Below are 22328 nucleotides of genomic sequence, written 5' to 3'. Positions count from 1 at the left end.
GCTAGTAATGTAATCAGCACTTATGCAGCACTAACAGGAGTGAGAGTGGCTTAGGCAATATCTTTAACCTCCAGAGACAATGGAAAATGGTGTTTTCAAAGGCTCAGTACTATAATGCACTTATACAAAGAAAAAGTATTTTGGGGGTTGAAACAAACAGGGCAGTAATTCACTTAAAACTTTCTGGAATGTTTACAAACGTATAAATAAACAAGGAAGAGGAGGCTTTACACCATTGTTAATAATCAAAAGAGTCAGTAGATGGCATGACAGACTTAAAAATTCAATGTGAAAAGGCATTCCCTTCTTCAACATTGTGCCCTGTCTCCTGTTTTAGCACCAAGCCCTCCACTTTGTGGATTCCCCGGTCTCTTATTCATCAGTTGTACTTTAGTTACACGAAGCACATTTGTTTTTTAGTTTACTCACTAACCACTTGTTCAAACATGGAGCGAAATCCTGGCCCCATTAAGATAAATAGGAGTTTTGTCATTGACTACAAGGGGCTGCGATTTCACTCATTATTTTTTTAAGTTCTTATAATGAAGTGTAGGCATTTAATTTCCAGCAGCAACCTGATCTTAACTATTTCTTCCTCTCCTGCCATCCTGGATCCCTTGTTGCTGGCAGCAGTATAATATCATACTTTCCCCAAATGACACCAATTGTCCTTTCAAACTAATGAATCACAGGACCCTAATAGAAGCATCTGATTGGACCAAACTGTTTATCACCTTTGTTCAGGAATGAAAAGAATCTGTTTAGATCAACCTTTTCCCTCTTTCACTTTATTTTAAGACGATCTAAATCATTTAGACTCATTACAAAGAGGTCAGTTTTAATCAAAACTCAACACAAGCAAATCAAACATGCTATTTTGATTTCTCCAAATGCCTCGTTGTTTTAAAATGTGCTGAATCCTGAAACTACAAACCCTTTTCTTATCACTAAAATATACCATATTTGGTAATGAGACCTATTGGAAAAAATACCTTAATTTCTATCATAGACTAAATTGTGTAACGTATACAAGAATAAATATTAATATTTATGCATTATTAACTCTATGCAGTAGGTAGGTATTGTTATTTGCAGCTGGAGAAAATGAGGCTGAAAGACCACTAGACTTGCCCAAGGTCACATTGCAAGTCAGTGTTAGCGCCAGGATTAGATTTTAGGACTTCACAGGGTATGTCTACACTACGAAATTAGGTCGAATATATAGAAGTCAGTTTTGTAGAAAGCGTTTTTATACAGTCGAGTGTTTGTGTCCCCACACAAATGCTCTAAGTGCGTGTAGTCGGCAGACTGTGTCCACAGTACCAAGGCAACCGTTGACTTCTGGAGCTTTGCACTGTGGGTAGCTATCCCACAGTTCCCACAAAAAGAAAAGGAGTACTTGTGGCACCTTAGAGACTAACAAATTTATTAGAGCATAAGCTTTCGTGAGCTACAGCTCACTTCATCGGATGCATTTGGTGGAAAAAACAGAGGAGAGATTTATATACACACACACAGAGAACATGAAACAATGGGTTTATCATACACACTGTAAGGAGAGTGATCACTTAAGATAAGCCATCACCAGCAGCAGGGGGGGGAAAGGAGGAAAATCTTTCATGGTGACAAGCAGGTAGGCTAATTCCAGCAGTTAACAAGAATATCAGAGGAACAGTGGGGGGTGGGGTGGGAGGGAGAAATACCATGGGGAAATAGTTTTACTTTGTGTACTGACTCATCCATTCCCAGTCTCTATTCAAGCCTAAGTTAATTGTATCCAGTTTGCAAATTAATTCCAATTCAGCAGTCTCTCGTTGGAGTCTGTTTTTGAAGCTTTTTTGTTGAAGTATAGCCACTCTTAGGTCTGTGATCGAGTGACCAGAGAGATTGAAGTGTTCTCCAACTGGTTTTTGAATGTTATAATTCTTGATATCTGATTTGTGTCCATTCATTCTTTTACGTAGAGACTGTCCAGTTTGGCCAATGTACATGGCAGAGGGGCATTGCTGGCACATGATGGCATATATCACATTGGTAGATGCGCAGGTGAACGAGCCTCTGATAGTGTGGCTGATGTGATTAGGCCCTATGATGGTATCCCCTGAATAGATATGTGGACAGAGTTGGCAACGGGCTTTGTTGCAAGGATAGGTTCCTGGGTTAGTAGTTCTGTTGTGTGGTGTGTGGTTGCTGGTGAGTATTTGCTTCAGATTGGGGGGCTGTCTGTAAGCAAGGACTGGTCTGTCTCCCAAGATCTGTGAGAGTGATGGGTCGTCCTTCAGGATAGGTTGTAGATCCTTGATGATGCGTTGGAGAGGTTTTAGTTGGGGGCTGAAGGTGATGGCTAATGGCGTTCTGTTATTTTCTTTGTTGGGCCTGTCCTGTTGTAGGTGACTTCTGGGTACTCTTCTGGCTCTGTCAATCTGTTTCTTCACTTCAGCAGGTGGGTATTGTAGTTGTAGGAATGCATGATAGAGATCTTGTAGGTGTTTGTCTCTGTCTGAGGGGTTGGAGCAAATGCGGTTATATCGTAGCGCTTGGCTGTAGACAATGGATCGAGTGGTATGATCTGGATGAAAGCTAGAGGCATGTAGGTAGGAATAGCGGTCAGTAGGTTTCCGATATAGGGTGATGTTTATGTGACCATCGCTTATTAGCACCGTAGTGTCCAGGAAGTGGATCTCTTGTGTGGACTGATCCAGGCTGAGGTTGATGGTGGGATGGAAATTGTTGAAATCATGGTGGAATTCCTCAAGAGCTTCTTTTCCATGGGTCCAGATGATGAAGATGTCATCAATGTAGCGCAAGTAGAGTAGGGGCATTAGGGGACAAGAGCTGAGGAAGCGTTGTTCTAAGTCAGCCATAAAAATGTTGGCATACTGTGGGGCCATGCGGGTACCCATCGCAGTGCCGCTGTTTTGAAGGTATACATTGTCACCAAATGTGAAATAGTTATGGGTCAGGACAAAGTCACAAAGTTCAGCCACCAGGTTAGCCGTGACATTATCGGGGATACTGTTCCTGACGGCTTGTAGCCCATCTTTGTGTGGAATGTTGGTGTAGAGGGCTTCTACATCCATAGTGGCTAGGATGGTGTTTTTAGGAAGATCACCAATGGACTGTAGTTTCCTCAGGAAGTCAGTGGTGTCTCGAAGATAGCTGGGAGTGCTGGTAATGCCTGAGATGATGGGGATTCTGGGTGGACTCCTCCTGAAGGTGGAAACAGCAGCCTGGATTTCTACATAGACTGCTTCCGCCGACGTGCACGAGCTGAAATTGTGGAAAAGCAGCATCGCTTACCCCATAACCTCACCCATGCAGAACACAGTGCCATCCACAGCCTCAGAAACAACTCTGACATCATAATCAAAAAGGCTGACAAAGGAGGTGCTGTCGTCATCATGAATAGGTCGGAGTATGAACAAGAGGCTACTAGGCAGCTCTCCAACACCACTTTCTACAAGCCATTACCCTCTGATCCCACTGAGTGTTACCAAAAGAAACTACAGCATTTGCTCAAGAAACTCCCTGAAAAAGCACAAGAACAAATCCGCACAGACACACCCCTGGAGCCCCGACCTGGGGTATTCTATCTGCTACCCAAGATCCATAAACCTGGAAATCCTGGACGCCCCATCATCTCAGGCATTGGCACCCTGACAGCAGGATTGTCTGGTTATGTAGACTCCCTCCTCAGGCCCTTCGTTACCAGCACTCCCAGCTATCTTCGAGACACCATTGACTTCCTGAGGAAACTACAGTCCATTGGTGATCTTCCTAAAAACACCATCCTAGCCACTATGGATGTAGAAGCCCTCTACACCAACATTCCACACAAAGATGGGCTACAAGCCGTCAGGAACAGTATCCCCGATAATGTCACGGCTAACCTGGTGGCTGAACTTTGTGACTTTGTCCTGACCCATAACTATTTCACATTTGGTGACAATGTATACCTTCAAAACAGCGGCACTGCGATGGGTACCCGCATGGCCCCACAGTATGCCAACATTTTTATGGCTGACTTAGAACAACGCTTCCTCAGCTCTTGTCCCCTAATGCCCCTACTCTACTTGCGCTACATTGATGACATCTTCATCATCTGGACCCATGGAAAAGAAGCTCTTGAGGAATTCCACCATGATTTCAACAATTTCCATCCCACCATCAACCTCAGCCTGGATCAGTCCACACAAGAGATCCACTTCCTGGACACTACGGTGCTAATAAGCGATGGTCACATAAACATCACCCTATATCGGAAACCTACTGACCGCTATTCCTACCTACATGCCTCTAGCTTTCATCCAGATCATACCACTCGATCCATTGTCTACAGCCAAGCGCTACGATATAACCGCATTTGCTCCAACCCCTCAGACAGAGACAAACACCTACAAGATCTCTATCATGCATTCCTACAACTACAATACCCACCTGCTGAAGTGAAGAAACAGATTGACAGAGCCAGAAGAGTACCCAGAAGTCACCTACTACAGGACAGGCCCAACAAAGAAAATAACAGAACGCCATTAGCCATCACCTTCAGCCCCCAACTAAAACCTCTCCAACGCATCATCAAGGATCTACAACCTATCCTGAAGGACGACCCATCACTCTCACAGATCTTGGGAGACAGACCAGTCCTTGCTTACAGACAGCCCCCCAATCTGAAGCAAATACTCACCAGCAACCACACACCACACAACAGAACTACTAACCCAGGAACCTATCCTTGCAACAAAGCCCGTTGCCAACTCTGTCCACATATCTATTCAGGGGATACCATCATAGGGCCTAATCACATCAGCCACACTATCAGAGGCTCGTTCACCTGCGCATCTACCAATGTGATATATGCCATCATGTGCCAGCAATGCCCCTCTGCCATGTACATTGGCCAAACTGGACAGTCTCTACGTAAAAGAATGAATGGACACAAATCAGACGTCAAGAATTATAACATTCAAAAACCAGTTGGAGAACACTTCAATCTCTCTGGTCACTCGATCACAGACCTAAGAGTGGCTATACTTCAACAAAAAAGCTTCAAAAACAGACTCCAAGGAGAGACTGCTGAATTGGAATTAATTTGCAAACTGGATACAATTAACTTAGGCTTGAATAGAGACTGGGAATGGATGAGTCATTACACAAAGTAAAACTATTTCCCCATGGTATTTCTCCCTCCCACCCCACCCCCCACTGTTCCTCTGATATTCTTGTTAACTGCTGGAATTAGCCTACCTTGCTTGTCACCATGAAAGGTTTTCCTCCTTCCCCCCCCCCCGCTGCTGGTGATGGCTTATCTTAAGTGATCACTCTCCTTACAGTGTGTATGATAAACCCATTGTTTCATGTTCTCTGTGTGTGTGTATATAAATCTCTCCTCTGTTTTTTCCACCAAATGCATCCGATGAAGTGAGCTGTAGCTCACGAAAGCTTATGCTCTAATAAATTTGTTAGTCTCTAAGGTGCCACAAGTACTCCTTTTCTTTTTGCGAATACAGACTAACACGGCTGCTACTCTGAAACAATTCCCACAGTCTCCACCGCCCATTTGAATTCTGGGTAGAAATCCCAGTGCCTGATGGGGTAAAACATTGTCGCGGGTGGTTCTGGGTATATATTGTCAGGCCTCCGTTCCCTCCCTCCCTCCGTAAAAGCAAGGGCAGACAATCGTTTTGTTCCTTTTTTCTTGAGTTACCTGTGCAGATGCCATACCATGGCAAGCATGGAGCCCGCTCAGCTAACCGTCACCGTATGTCTCCTGGGTGCTGGCAGACGTGGTACTGCATTGCTACACCACAGCAGTTTATTGCCTTTTGGCAGCAGACAGTGCAGTATGACTGGTAGCCGTCGTTGATGTAGTCCTGGGTGCTCTTTTAACCGGGCGCCTGGACAAACATGGGAGTGACTCAGTTAGGTTATTTCCCTTGTTTCGTCTCATGGCGATTGAGTCCTACTGGCAGTGCACTGTCTTTTAATCTGCAGCCAGCAGAAGATGATGGCCAGCAGTCATACTGCACTGCCGAGCACCCAGGAGGTGACGATGGCTAGCGGTCGTACTGCACAGTCTGCTGCCAGCAAGATGTATAAAGATAGATGAAGTGGCTCAAAACAAGAAATAGACCAGATTTGTTTTGTATTCAATTTCTCCTCTCTCCCTCTGAAATCAATGGCCTGCTAAACCCAGTTTTGAGTTCTATCCTTGAGGTTCTGAGTTCTATCCTTGAGGCGGCCATTCAGTTTCTCACAAAGCCACCCTCTTTGTTGATTTTAATTCCCTGTAAGCCAACCCTGTAAGCCATGTCATCAGTCACCCCTCCCTCCGTCAGGGCAACAGCAAACAATCGTTCCGTGCCTTTTTTCTGTGCAGACGCCATACCATGGCAAGCATGGAGCCTGCTCAGATCACTTTTGCAATTAGGAGTACATTAAGCACCACACGCATTATCCAGCAGTATATGCAGCACCAGAACCTGGCAAAGCGAAACCAGGCAAGTAGGTGACGTCAGCACGGTTACGAGACTGATGAGGACATGGATACAGACTTCTCTCAAAGCACGGGCCCTGGCAATGTGGGCATCATGATGCTAATGGGGCAGGTTCATGCGGTGGAACGCTGATTCTGGGCCCGGGAAACAAGCACAGACTGGTGGGACCGCATAGTGTTGCAGGTCTGGGATGATTCCCAGTGGCTGCGAAACTTTTGCATGCGTAAGGGCCCTTTCATGGAACTTTGTGACTTGCTCTCCCCTGCCCTGAGGTGCAAGAATATCAAGATGAGAGCAGCCCTCACAGTTGAGAAGCGAGTGGCAATAGCCCTGTGGAAGCTTGCAACGCCAGACAGCTACCGGTCAGTCGGGAATCATAGAATCATAGAATCATAGAATCATAATCAGGGTTGGAAGGGACCCCAGAAGGTCATCTAGTCCAACCCCCTGCTCAAAGCAGGACCAAGTCCCAGTTAAATCATCCCAGCTAGGGCTTTGTCAAGCCTGACCTTAAAAACCTCTAAGGAAGGAGATTCTACCACCTCCCTAGGTAACGCATTCCAGTGTTTCACCACCCTCTTAGTGAAAAAGTTTTTCCTAATATCCAATCTAAACCTCCCCCATTGCAACTTGAGACCATTACTCCTCGTTCTGTCATCTGCTACCATTGAGAACAGTCTAGAGCCATCCTCTTTGAAACCCCCTTTCAGGTAGTTGAAAGCAGCTATCAAATCCCCCCTCATTCTTCTCTTCTGCAGACTAAACAATCCCAGCTCCCTCAGCCTCTCCTCATAAGTCATGTGCTCTAGACCCCTAATCATTTTCGTTGCCCTTCGTTGTACTCTTTCCAATTTATCCACATCCTTCCTGTAGTGTGGGGCCCAAAACTGGACACAGTACTCCAGATGAGGCCTCACCAGTGTCGAATAGAGGGGAACGATCACGTCCCTCGATCTGCTCGCTATGCCCCTACTTATACAACCCAAAATGCCATTGGCCTTCTTGGCAACAAGGGCACACTGCTGACTCATATCCAGCTTCTCGTCCACTGTCACCCCTAGGTCCTTTTCCGCAGAACTGCTGCCGAGCCATTCGGTCCCTAGTCTGTAGCGGTGCATTGGATTCTTCCATCCTAAGTGCAGGACCCTGCATTTATCCTTATTGAACCTCATTAGATTTCTTTTGGCCCAATCCTCCAATTTGTCTAGGTCCTTCTGTATCCTATCCCTCCCCTCCAGCGTATCTACCACTCCTCCCAGTTTAGTATCATCCGCAAATTTGCTGAGAGTGCAATCCACACCATCCTCCAGATCATTTATGAAGATATTGAAGAAAACGGGCCCCAGGACCGACCCCTGGGGCACTCCACTTGACACCGGCTGCCAACTAGACATGGAGCCATTGATCACTACCCGTTGAGCCCGACAATCTAGCCAGCTTTCTACCCACCTTATAGTGCATTCATCCAGCCCATACTTCCTTAACTTGCTGACAAGAATGCTGTGGGAGACCGTGTCAAAAGCTTTGCTAAAGTCAAGAAACAATACATCCACTGCTTTCCCTTCATCCACAGAACCAGTAATCTCATCATAAAAGGCGATTAGATTAGTCAGGCATGACCTTCCCTTGGTGAATCCATGCTGACTGTTCCTGATCACTTTCCTCTCCTCTAAGTGCTTCAGGATTGATTCTTTGAGGACCTGCTCCATGATTTTTCCAGGGACTGAGGTGAGGCTGACCGGCCTGTAGTTCCCAGGATCCTCCTTCTTCCCTTTTTTAAAGATGGGCACTACATTAGCCTTTTTCCAGTCATCCGGGACTTCCCCCGTTCGCCACGAGTTTTCAAAGATAATGGCCAAGGGCTCTGCAATCACAGCCGCCAATTCCTTCAGCACTCTCGGATGCAATTCGTCCGGCCCCATGGACTTGTGCACGTCCAGCTTTTCTAAATAGTCCCTAACCACCTCTATCTCTACAGAGGGCTGGCCATCTCTTCCCCATTTTGTGATGCCCAGCACAGCAGTCTGGGAGCTGACCTTGTTAGTGAAAACAGAGGCAAAAAAAGCATTGAGTACATTAGCTTTTTCCACATCCTCTGTCACTAGCTTGCCTCCCTCATTCAGTAAGGGGCCCACACTTTCCTTGGCTTTCTTCTTGTTGCCAACATACCTGAAGAAACCCTTCTTGTTACTCTTGACATCTCTTGCTAGCTGCAGCTCCAGGTGCGATTTGGCCCTCCTGATATCTTTCCTACATGCCCGAGCAATATTTTTATACTCTTCCCTGGTCATATGTCCAAGCTTCCACTTCTTGTAAGCTTCTTTTTTATGTTTAAGATCCGCTAGGATTTCACCATTAATCAATCAATTAATCAATTTGGAGTGGGCAAATCTACTGTTGGGGCTGCTGTGATGCAAGTAGCCAACACAATCAAAGATCCACTGATATCAAGGGTAGTGACCCTGGGAAATGTGCAGGTCATAGCGGATGGCTTTGCTGCAATGGGATTCCCTAACTGTGGTGGGACCATAGATGGAACCCATATTCCTATCTTGGCACCGGAGCACCAAGCCAGCGAGTACATAAACCACAAGGGGTACTTTTCAATAGTGCTGCAAGCACTGGTGGATCACAAGGGACGTTTCACCAACATCAGCGTGGGATGGCTGGGAAAGGTACATGACACTCGCATCTTCAGGAACTCTGGTCTGTTTCAAAAGCTGCAGGAAGGGACTTTCTTCTCAGACCAGAAAATAACTGTTGGGGATGTTGAAGTGCCTACAATTATCCTTGGGGACCCAGCCTACCCCTTAATGCCATGGCTCATGAAGTCATACATAGGCAGCCTGGAGAGTAGTCAGGAGCTGTTCAACTACAGGCTGAGCAAGTGCAGAATGGTGGTAGAATGTGCATTTGGACATTTAAAAGCATGTTGGCGCAGTTTACTGACTTGGTTAGACCTCAGCGAAACCAATATTCCCACTGTTATTACTGCTTGCTGTGCGCTCCACAATATCTGTGAGAGTAGGGAGGAGACATTTATGGTGGGGTGCGAGGTTGAGGCAAATCGCCTGGCTGCTGATTACGCACAGCCAGACACCAGGGCGGTTAGCAGAGCACAGGAGGGTGCGGTGCGCATCAGAGAAGCTTTGAAAACCAGTTTCATGACTGGCCAGGCTATGGTGTGAAAGTTCTGTTTTTTTCTCCTTGATGAAAGCCCCCGCCCCTTGGTTCACTCTACTTCCCTGTAAGCTAACCACCCTCCCCACCTCCTTTCGATCACTGCTTGCAGAGGCAATAAACTCATTGTTTCTTCACATTCATGCATTCTTTATTAATTCATCACACAAATAGGGGGATAATTACCAAGGTAGCCCATGAGGGGTGGTGGAGGAGGGAAGGACAAGGCCACAGAGCACTTTAAAAGTTTAAAACTTATTGAATGCCAGCCTTCTGTTACTTGGGCAATCCTCTGGGGTGGAGTGGCTGGGTGGGCGGAGTTCCCCCCACCACGTTCTTGGGTATCTAGGTGAGGAGGCTGTGGAACTTGGGGAGGAGGGCGGTTGGTTACACAGGGGCTGTAGCTGCCGTCTGTACTCCTGCTGCCTTTCCTGCAGCTCAACCATACGGTAGAGCATATTAGTTTGATCCTCCAGCAGCCTCAGCATTGAATCCTGCCTCCTCTCATCACGCTGCCGCGACCTTTCAGCTTCAGCCCTCTCTTCAGCCCGTCACTTACTCTCTTCAGCCCGCCACCTCTCCTTCCGGTCATTTTGTGCTTTCCTGCATTCTGACATTGTCTACCTCCATGCATTCGTCTGTGCTCTGTCAGCGTGGGAGGACAGAATGAGCTCAGACTACATTTCATCGCGAGTGCGTTTTTTTCGCCTTCTAATCTTCGCTAGCCTCTGGGAAGGAGAAGATCCTGTGATCCTTGAAACACATGCAGCTGGTGGAGAAAAAAAAAGGGACAGTGGTATTTGAAAAGACACATTTTATAGAACAATGGGTACACTCTTTCACGGTAAGCCTTGCTGTTAACATTACATACATAGCACATATGCTTTCGTTACAAGGTTGCATTTTGCCTCCCCCCACCGCGTGGCTAACAGTGGGGAACATTTCTATTCAGTCATAGGCAAACAGCCCAGCAGGAACGGGCACCTCTGAATGTCCCCTTAAGAAAAGCACCCTATTTCAATCAGGTGACCATGAATGATAATGAGGATAAATACAGAGAGATAAAGAACAGATGTTGTTTGAATGCCAGCAAACATACACTGCAATGCTTTGTTCTATAATGATTCTCAAGTACTTGCTACTGGTCTGGAGTTGTAAAGTGTCCTACCTTGGTGGATGGAATAAGGCTGCCCTCCCCAGAAACCTTTTGCAAAGGCTTTGGGAGTATGTCCAGGAGAGCCATAAATACCAGGGCAAATTAATCATTAAACATTCTGGGTTTTAAACCTTGTATAGTATTTTAAAAGGTACACTCACCAGAGGTCCCTTCTCCACCTGGTGGGTCCGGGAGGCAGCCTTGGGTGGGTTCGGGGGGTATTGGCTCCAGGTTCAGGGTGAGAAACAGTTCCTGACTGTCGGGAAAACTGGTTTCTCCACTTGTTTGCTCTGAGCTATCTACAACCTCCTCATCATCGTCTTCCTCGTCCCCAAAACCTGCTTCTGTGTTGCCTCCATCTCCATTGAAGGAGTCAAACAACATGGCTAGGGTAGTGGTGGTTGAACCCCTTAAAATGGCATGCAGCTCATCATAGAAGCAGCATGTTTGGGGCTCTGACCGGGAGCGGCTGTTCGCCTGTCTGGTTTTCTGGTAGGCTTGCCTTGGCTCTTTAAGTTTCACGCGGCACTGCTTCGGGTCCCTGTTATGGCCTCTGTCCTCCATGCCCTGGGAGATTTTCACAAATGTTTTGGCATTTCGAAAACTGGAACGTAGTTCTGATAACACGGATTCCTCTCCCTGTACAGCGATCAGATCCTGTACCTCCTTTTCGGTCCATGCTGGAGCTCTTTTGCGATTCTGTGACTCCATCATGGTGACCTCTGCTGATGAGTTCTGCATAGTCACCTCTGCTGATGAGCTCTGCATGGTCACCTGCAGCTTGCCACACTGGCCAAACAGGAAATTGAAATTCAAAAGTTCGCAGGCCTTTTCCTGTCTTCCTGGTCAGTGCATCTGAGTTGAGAGTGCTGTCCATAGTGGTCACAATGGAGCACTCTGGGATAGCTCCCGGAGGCCAATACCATCTAATTGCATCCACAGTACCCCATATTCGACCCAGCAAAACCGATTTCAGCGCTAATCCCCTTGTCAGGGGTGGAATAAGGAAATTGATTTTAGGAGCCCTTTAAGTCGAAAAAAAGGGCTTCGTCATGTGGACGGGTGCAGGGTTACATTGATTTAACGCTGCTAAATTCAACCTCAACGCCTAGTGTAGACCAGGGCACAGACTCTCAAGCCTATGGCATTCTTCCAGGCCTCATTTCATTACACAAGTGCAAATGAAAATAAAGAATGGGGGGTGTGTGAGAACCCCTCAGTGGTCTGGGTGGGCCCCAAAATGTCAGTGGTATACTCAGGTTTCAGAGTAGCAGCCGTGTTAGTCTGTATTCACAAAAAGAAAAGGAGTACTTGTGGTACCTTAGAGACTAACAAATTTATTTGAGCATAAGCTTTCGTGAGCTACAGCTCACTTCATCGTTACAGCTGCTGCACCCCAAAAAATCAGCAAACTGAGATTCAGACTCTAAACACTTGCAAAACACACTATAACAGATTGAAAAGTGAGGGAGCAAAGTACAAGGTTACAGGTTTTATATTTTCTGTTTGTTTATTGTGGATAAAGGGAATAGAACAAAAGTCAGTATATGATGAAAAAAGCAGCAGAAAAGGCAGATGAACAAAGAAACTCACCAAGAAACAGAAGAACTGTGTGAACAGCGAGGGCTGTCAGCCGGTCAGAAGAAATCAGAGCTGGTGGCCTTGCTGCACTTACATGCCATGAAGAGCAATGGGATTTCCGCCCCAAACTGGGGTCCAGAGAAGTCCCTTTTTCTCCTACAGGGCATATAAGAGACCAAGCAGATAGTTCCCCAGATGATCCAGCAGAGGTAGCAGTGATGTAAGAGGTCCAGACCTGTGGAGGCAGGAGTGGAAAGACTGCTTCTGAAGGAGAGGTGGAAGACACTGGAGGCCAGGGATCAGGAAAGTGGAGGCAGAGCTGGAACAATAGAAGCTTGCTTCTCAGAACAAACAGGCAGCTTGAACAGTCAAGTAATGCCCCTGGGACCCAGGAGAAAGGACATAAGGGTATGCCTGATCAGGGGGCAAAATTGCTGTCTACCCTTGCCCGGGAAACTGAGACAGGGGTGAGTGTGGCTGTAGCACAGCAAAAAGGTGCTGTGGCCCAGAATCTGCTAGGAGCCTTAGGAATCATCACCTAATTTGATCCACTTGTTGGATCATTAGCTTCCTCAGCCCGGGCCGGGTATTGATGGGGAATGGGACATGAATGCTGAGCCATGGCCCCCACTAGGAGCAGTGAGACACTGATACAGCTAGGAAATGCTGTAGAACAGGACTCAACTGGCAACCCAGAAACTCGGCACAGCAATAAAGCGATGTGGGAGATAAAAGTGCTGAGAAATTCATGCTATCTTGTGTAACCTCCCCTATCCTCCCTGGATTATTCAGGAGCAGGCAATACTCGCCTGGATGCCTGATGTTGACAATAAAAGAGATCCTGAGTATCCCAGTGGTGATGTTGGATAGGTGGGAATCCTCTATTGACCCCTCTGCTGCAGTCCCTTTACTGTACTAATAAAGGAAATTAATCTTGGTGGTGCCTGCACCTGGTTGGACCCTGCACACATGCAATGGCATGCCTACAGGGCATATAAGAATAAACCTGAGATAATCTATACAATGCATCTAAGTCAAAAGTACCAATTATAAACAATATGCACCTAATATACACTTAGTTTGCAGTTAACGCACATTTACTTAACAATTTAAAAACCATGCTATTACAGACTGAGATGAATTAAAATGAGATTAATTAAAACCAATTTAAATCAGCAAGAGGCAGTTAATAAATCAATTAATAAATGCAGTTTACAATAGTAAGTGAAACTTATCTAACTTGCATTTACACTGGCACCATTTACTCCAGCTCAGTGTGTGAGCGTCTATGAATTTCAGGGTTCTAAACACTTGTGTAGGTGCACTTGAAGACATGGGCATAGTTTGGGAAGGTGCAGGGAAGGCCTTGCCCCCCCAAACAGAGGTGAAGCATGAGGGAGGCATGCGGGGTCATCTGCCACTCCCCTCCCCCAGCTTTCTGTGAATACTGAACTGCCCTGCAGGGTTTATTATGCTTAATCTGTTGGGGGGCAGCCATGCCAAACCTGAGGAAAAAACACAGAAATTGGGCTTCTTTTTGGCTAATTGGCTTGTGAGTTGCTTGTTGGCTAGTTTTTGGCTTGTAGCCTGTTGCTTCTTTGGCTTGTACCTTGTTGATTGTTGTAGCTTGTTGCTTCTTTTTTTTGATTGACTCCTGGCAAGCAGAAGTAAGGGGGGGGGAGCAGGAGCAAGGGGCAAGCATGGGGGGGGGGAGAGAGAGAGTCGGGGTGCCCAGCAGGCCCACCATAGTCCCGGACTGCACTCTGGGGGAGATCTAGTCACATGGAGTGTTGGAGTTCTTAGGGATTGGCTTGTTTTGGCCTTGTTTTGAAATGGGATTAGCTTAATTTTTGTCTTATTGTGAAAGTCAGGGTGCTTATTTACCATAGGTCAAGCCCTGCAGCCAGGCAGCCCGGTGAGGCGGGGAGAAGGATGGAGCAGCTGCTCCGGGTTGCTATCTCAGCTGCTGGATGCTACCTCTTGGGTCCTAGTTCCTACCTGTTTCCTCTACAACAGTGAATTCCCACATGGGACAGGGCAAGGGGTAGGGGGTTGGGGAAGAGACAGTGGAGAAGGGGGGATAGGACAGGGGAAAAGAAGGGGATGGAAGAGTGGATTAAGTTGCCCCTCCCTACCTCTTCCACTTGCAGTCCCCCCGGTTCTGTCCCTTCTGCTCTGTCCCTTCTGCCTGCGGCCCACTCACAGCACCACCTTTTCTGCCCTTCCCCAGGCCTGCCCCTTTTCCATCTACACCTCCCTCATTTTTCCCCCCAATGCGGCCCCCATCCTGTTTTCACCTTTCTCCCCTCTCACCACTGTGGCCGCCAGACTGGAGAAGTTCTGTTCCAGTTCCATGGCCCCATGACTGCAGCAGGATGTGAGACTCCTCCAGTCCCAGGACTGCAGCAGGGTGGGTCTTCTCCCGCGACCCCTTGCACTTCTGAGGGGAACTAGGGTTGGAGTGTCGGGGCTTTGCCTGCCCCACTCACCCGTCTGCCCCCGGCACTTCTGCGGGAGAGCGGGTCAGGCATGGGGGCTTCCCCTGCCACCCTACCGAGTTTGCTGGGGAGATGGTCGAGGTTGGGGGGCTGGGTTTTCCCCCATCCCACAGCTTCTGCAGTGGAGGGCGTGGGGGAGCTGACATTTCCCCTGCCGCCCCCACACCAGGGTTTCCCCACCTGCCTGGCACTTCTGGTGACTGGGGGCAGGTGCTGCTGCTGAGGCTTCCCTTGCTACCCCATGCTGAGGTCAGGCAGGCGGGGCCGGGGGCTGCCCTGGCAGCCTGGCACTTCTGGGGGCCAAGGGTGGGAGCCCCCAGTGGGGATTCCCCTTCCACCCCACAGTGGCTTTATATGGGGGGATGTGCCCATTTTTCCAGGTCCCACCAATTGTCCAGGGCCCCTGGGCATGGACATTGTGGGCCCAGTGGATAATCCATCACTGGGGTGGGGCTTTGGGGGAAAGAGGCAGCAGGAGGGCAGGGCCTCGGGAAAAGGCAGAATGGGGTCAGAGCCTTGGGAGTAGTGGCCTCAGGGAGGGGAGGTGCAGTGGAAGTGGGGCCTCAATGGAAGGGACAGAGTGGTGGGGCAGGGCCATAGTTTTGGTTGTCGGTGGGCCACCACTTCTAGGGAGCTGCTGGAGCTCCTGGGCAGAAGTGACTCTTACGTCATGGCCAATGGCCAAAACACCAGTATTAAACTCTTGGGGGAGATTGTGATAATCAGGGTGCAGATGTAACACTGACAGGCCCAGGTCATCGGTGGGTGGGATTGAACCTGGGACCTCAGTGCATGAGCCTGTCATAAATATAAAGGGAAGGGTAAACACCTTTAAATCCCTCCAGGCCAGAGGAAAAACCCTGCAGCCCTGTAAAGGGTTAAGAAGCTAAGATAACCTCGCTGGCACTTGACCAAAATGACCAATGAGGAGACAAGATACTTTCAAAGCTGGGGTAGGTGTGGGGAAACAAAGGGTTCTCTCTGTCTGTGTGTTGCTTTCGCCGGGATCAGAGCAGGAATTCAGGTCAGAACTCCTGTAAAAAGTCAGTAAGCAATCTAGTTAGATATGCGTTAGATTCTGTTTTGTTTAAATGGCTGATAAAATAAGCTGTGCTGAATGGAATGTATATTCCTGTTTTTGTGTCTTTTTGAACTTAAGGTTTTGCCTAGAGGGATTCTCTATGTTTTGAATCTGATTACCCTGTAAGGTATTTGCCATCCTGATTTTACAGAGGTGATTCTTTTACTTTTTCTTTAATTAAAAGTCTTCTTTTAAGAACCTGATTGCTTTTTCATTGTTCTTAAGATCCAAGGGTTTGGGTCTGTGTTCACCTATGCAATTGGTGAGGATTTTTATCAAGCCTTCCCCAGAAAAGGGGATGTAAGACTTGGGGGATTTTGGGGGGAAAGATGTTTCCAAGTGGGCTCTTTCCCTGTTATTTTTGTTAGACGCTTGTTGGTGGCAGCAATAAGGTCTAGGGATAAAAGGTAAAATAGTTCAGAGTGGGGAAGGAACCTTGACAGACCCTCTACTGCCTGAATTAAAAACCATATGGCTGTTAGCTAAGGCTGTAGAGCAGACTCATTAATCTCTGTCTCTAAGTGATCTTGGTGCCACTACATGGGACAGAACACCACACCCAGGAGGAGTGTGGATTACACAGACACTCCAAGGAGAGAAGATAAGGGTTAACTCCCGCCACAATAAGAAGTTCAACCAGTTGATTGCATATACTGTTCTTTTACTGTAAGAGAATACCAAATAAGATCTGTTATGAAAGCTTGTAATGCACTGAACTGAACAGTCATTTTGAGATATGTTTATGGCTTAAGGTTATGACTGTATGTGTGTATGGCAAATTGTAACTGACCTCAGCAGCACCTCACAACAGCATGGTGACGCAATCAGGTGGGGGTGGGGGCTACCTCTGAACCAGACAAGACTGCCTTCAAGCACCAAGCCATTTTCCAGCCCAAGGAAAAAACAATGAAGAACCACCGAAGCTATGGGACCTGCTTGAAACAGAAATGTCTTCAAAAACGAAGCCAGGCGAGCGTTTTCTCCTCTTTGAATACCTATAGTGACTGAAGAACATCTCCCCCCCACCGCAAACCCTTTTAAAATGGAAGGGGTTTAAGTGAAACTGAGGGACAGACTGTATGTAGGCCAGAAGCTGTCCATGAAACGCTGACACACAGGTGGTATGCTGGGAAACAGTTCAAAGGCAACTTGTATTAGAAAAGGGATTTTATTTAATGTGGAAGTTAAAGCCTGACGTTATGTCTGTGTTTATTTACTGGATAACTCACATATGTTTGCTCTCTCTTACTATTTCATCTTTGAATCTGTGGTTTTGCTATTAAATAAACCTTTTATTTATTTTTACCCTAAGCATGTCGCTGTGGTGCAAACTGTGTGGCATGTGTGCACCAAAGAGAACTGATAACGTAGGGGAAGGGGAGCTAGATTCACAGCTTTGGGAGTGCTGAATCAGAGGGGAAAAGTTAGAGTTTCTGGTACTTAGGAACTCAAGAAAGATGGATTTGGGGAGACTTTGGCAGGGCTGTTGAGTTACCCTGCAAGGAGTAACTAGGCTGCTGGATGCCAGAGTGACTTTGCACTTGTGAACAGGTTATTGGTGTTAGGGATCTGAGCCACAGTTGCACAGGCACCCCCAGACTGCAGAGCAAGTGGTGACAGACCCCCCTTAGTAGGGTTGCCAATTTTGGTTGGACATATTCCTGGAGGATTCCCCACATGACATTATCTTTAATTAAAGATTAATCCTTAATTCCTGGAGACTGCAGGACAATCCTGGAGGGTTGGCAACCTTATCCCTTACAGGTCTGTGTGCGCTCCAAAACATCTTAAGGGGCTTAACTGAAAGGCCATTTGCCTAGCTTGCTACAATACAGAACAAAACTTAAGCAATTCATAGCAGTTAAGATGCAACAGTGAAGAAAGATACAGTACATAAAAGACTTGACTGTTAAATATACATTTTAATACTCAGTAGATAATTGTAATGTGACAGTTGCTTTATAGCATAGGGCAGTACTAAATTCCAAATGAGCTTTAAATCCAAACTTCAGCCAGCCTATGAAATAGGTTTTAAATATCACTGTGGTATATTAGGGCTTGGTGCATTGGCCTTTTGACACTTACCAATCTAACATTGCTCTTAATTCCTTTGGTAAAATGAGCTTGTTCTACAAGATTCGACCCTCCCTGGGCCCCACCCCAATTCCAACCTGTGGCTTTAGGAGCTTTCATTGTATTTGGATTTCACAGCTGAAGCATCAGTGGCTTCTTTCTGTCTTTTAAAGATATTCAGCTGCCTCAGTGTGGGGGCACTAATGAATGAGCACCATCACCTCCGGAACAACAGACAAAAATAAAAGCTGTGCCTTAAAAATGGAAATAATATGAGTTGTGGCTAACCTCTGTCCTGAATGGAACAGAGGAAAGCAGGCATGTGCTCATTTCACTAGCTACGGCTTCCTCATCTGGTCGAAGCTGTAGTCTGAGCAAAGCTTTACTTGAGAAAGTGTGAATGGTTGACACTTTGTGCACTTCCGTAGCAGAAATGAACATCTGCTCCATCATCATCTTGTGCTCCCAGCGCATACACTTCCTGGATATCACCTTTCCTTTCATCAGCCACTTGAGTGCTGCGGAGCATTCTAGCTTAGAGCCATTTAGAAGGTGCCAGTAGTGCTTCTGAGTGGACCTACACGTATAATACTGTCCACTGATTTCAATGGCCTGGAAATAAAACAGCTACCGCATGGCAGCTGCAGCACTGAGCCACAAGAATGTGAAACAATTATACATATTGCCTGTAGGGTTTCAAAAGCCTGTCACAAGTTGCTGAGCTAACTTCTGTCCTCTGTTGCTTGGGGCCAACTCCCACTGAAGGTGGTGGGACTCATTTTAGTGCACCTGAGTGCCAAAGAAGGTTAAAAAAAGTTTAAATTAGCAGCATGGTCTTCCTCCCTGTTTCTGCGCTTCAAGCTCCCTGCTACTCATCACAAGCAGCCTGACTTTAAGTCAAGTGACTGGCCTGCAGTTGTTACTAGGGATGAGCATTGAATACTCAAGGCTCCACCCTTCCCAGTTTTCTGCATGAGGCCATCACTGGGGATGAGCATTTATCATTTCAGACAGTACAGTGTAGTGTGCCCAATTTGGTTAATTTTATTTAAGAGGGTGCTATACACAGGGAAATGCATTTTTACTCTCTTCTCTTTGTTGCTCCTATAGATCTGAGGCTGCCACCCCTGAGACAGGAACATAACACTCCCTACATTTGCCATGATTTATGGCATTACTGTGTTCCCCTTATGTAATACACTGGCTTGTATATGTGATTGTGTTTCCGCTCTTGAGGTTGATTCCACTGACTATAAACAGCCAGTGTCTTACTTCCAGTGGAAGGAATTCTCTTTTAGCTGACATAACAGGGGCTTATATTTTTGGATACTGCAGGTACCAGCTTGATCAGTGCTGATTACTAAGGTATCTATAGGTAGAAGGCATGGTCTATTAAAAATAGAGTTAATTCATAACGGTAAAGAGTATTTGGCTTGATCAATTTTCCATAGTAGTACCTTTTGAGCAGTAAAGCTCCTGTTAACATTTCTCTTCACTACCGTTGTTTTATTTGAACTGGTTTACTGGAGGAAAGTTTCCCTTTCATAAACAGGTGGCTTAAAAGGCAAGAAGATTTGTCAGGGCAAAGCTGCCACAAATGGCAGTGGGAAGTGGCCCAGGCCCAGTGGTGAGCTGGAGCCGGTTCGCCCGAACTGGTTGTTAAATTTTGAAGCAGTTTTAGAACCGGTTGTTAACCCACTTCCCTGCAGGGGGCGCTGAGGCTTTGATGGGCTCCAGCTGGGAAGTGATGAAATTCCTCCTCCGTCCACCGGGGGGCGCCATGTGGGCTGCCGCCCGGCCCTGGGCACAAGCCCTGGTGCTGCTGCTGCTCCCCTGGCCCTGGGGCTTCTGCTGCTGCCTGGTGGGTCCCCGGCTGCTCTGCTGCGCCTGGGCTGCGTCCTGCTGCTCTCCCCGTGAATACCCACCACCCTGCCCACAGCCACCCCCTGCCTCCAGCCACCCCCGCACCCCCTGCCCTGCCTCCAGCCACCCCCTGCCTCCAGCCAGCCCCTGCCGCACCCCCTGCCCTGCCTGCAGCCAGCCCGTCTCCAACCACCCCCGCACCCCTTGCCCTGCCCGCAGCCAGCCCTTGCCTCCAGCCACACCCCGCATTCCCTGCCATGCCTCCAGCCACCCCTGCACTCCCTGCTTGCAGCCAGCCCCTGCCTCCAGCCAGCCTCTGCCGCACCCCCTGCCCTGCCCACAGCCAGCCCCAGTCTCCAGTCACCCCCCGCACCCCCTGCCCGCAGCCAGTGCCTGCCGCACCCCTGACCTGCCCACAGCCAGCCCCTGTCTCCAGCCACCCCCGCACCCCGTGCCTGCAGCCAGCCCCCGTCTCCAGCCAACCCCTGCCCTGCCCACAGCCAGCCTGTCTCCAGCCAGCCCTGCAACCCCCTGCCCTGCCTGCAGCCAGCCCCTGTCTCCAGTCACCCCTGCCCTGTCTCCAGCCAGCCCCTGCCTCCAGCCAGCCCCTGCCGCACCCCCTGCCCTGCCTGTAGCCAGCCCCTGCCTCCAGCTACCCCCCGCATTCCCTGCCCTGCCTCCAGCCACCCCCGCACCCCCTGCCAGCAGCCAGCCCCTGCCTCCAGCCACCCCCTGCACCCCCTGCCTCCAGCCAGCCTCTGCCGCACCCCCTGCCCTGCCCACAGCCAGCCCGTCTCCAGCCACCCCCGCACCCCGTGCCTGCAGCCAGCCCCCGTCTCCAGCCAACCCCTGCCCTGCCCACAGCCAGCCCATCTCCAGCCAGCCCTGCAACCCCCTGCCCTGCCTGCTGCCAGCCCCTGTCTCCAGTCAGCCCCTGCCCTGTCTCCAGCCAGCCCCACACCCCTTTGCTTCCAGCCAACCCCGCACCCTCCTGTCTCCAGCCAGCTCCGTACCCCCTGCCCTGCCCGCAGCCAGCCCTGCACCCCCTGCCTCCAGCTAGCTCTGCTCCACGCCCCTGTCTGCAGCTGGTTGTACGTCCACTGTTGCCCTGCAATTCCCAGGGCAGTAACCCTGCACACCTGGTTCAATGAGGGGGGCAGGGAGCAGCTGGGACCCACACACCCTAGGGTGACCAGACAGCAAGTGAAAAATCAGGACAGGGGGTGGGGGGTAATAGGAGCCTATATAAGAAAAAGACCCCAAAATCGGGACTGTCCCTATAAAATCAGGACACATGTGAAACGGAACTCATTTCTAGTTCAGGCCCATCTTTTTAAAAAAGAACTTTAGGCAGAGTTAACATACATCTGTATTTTCCCAGACAAGTCAGGCTTTTTGGTTCTTAAATCGCCAAATTCGTAAAAATTCTTCCCAGGAAAATACGGACATATGGTATCCCTGTTGGTACAAAAAATACATACTGGGGCACATCCCTTAAATCAGAACTTTTTATAGGGAAGTGGTTGTTAAGATTTTGGCAGCTCATCACTGGGCACATCCCTTAAATCAGAACTTTTTATAGGGAACCGGTTGTAAAGATTTTGGCAGCTCATCCCTGCCCAGGCCCAATAGAGGAGCTGACATTAGCTCAGCTTGTACTTTGTCATTTTAATGGGAGGAGGCATGTAAGATGCTTCATCTACCCTTTTGCAGTGTAACTCTATTGAGGAACTAGCAAATAACATGGTTTTGGACTGAAGAAGAGGTTTTTCAAGGAAGAATAAGGAGCATCTTGTGAACACTATATTACAAATAAAAATGTAGCAGGAGAACGGATGTCATTGTTCCTAGACTGAATGGAGTTGATGGGAAAATTGAGGATCAATATTAAATAATGAACAAATTTTTTGGTTACTACTATCACATGCCAGACAGAATCTGGCCCTTCCTGTTGGACTTTATTTTAGATATGTAATGCATGGGTATTGTTGTCATTTGTATCATATTTTTCTGTCATTCTTTTGATAATTTTACTCAGTGTTTTACTAATTGTTTCCTAAAGTTTTTCTAGGCATGAATTTCATGGATGTACAATAGAAAATGATCAACCAAAAAAGTTCCTTTTTTATTCTGGTAGCCTATGAACTAACATCACATCCTTTTAAATTCAAATCAAAATGGGGACTGTGTCACACACACTGGCTCTCTGGAAGCTACTGTGGGAGCCTAGCAGTTCAAATCATTCTTTTGTACTGTATACTAAGGCTAATGCTCTTGCTGGGAGTGAAATTTTTTTTTCCAGAACAGTTTCAAAGCACAGGATTTTCCTTTATACTAGAAAACATAAATGAAAACAATTGTGTACTGTATCTTTAGTACGCTAAATTATGAAATCCTTT

This window comes from Dermochelys coriacea, chromosome 8 (genome assembly GCF_009764565.3).
Source record: "Dermochelys coriacea isolate rDerCor1 chromosome 8, rDerCor1.pri.v4, whole genome shotgun sequence".
In the NCBI taxonomy this organism is placed as follows: domain Eukaryota; kingdom Metazoa; phylum Chordata; order Testudines; family Dermochelyidae; genus Dermochelys; species Dermochelys coriacea.
Note: the sequence above shows the minus strand (reverse complement) of the source record.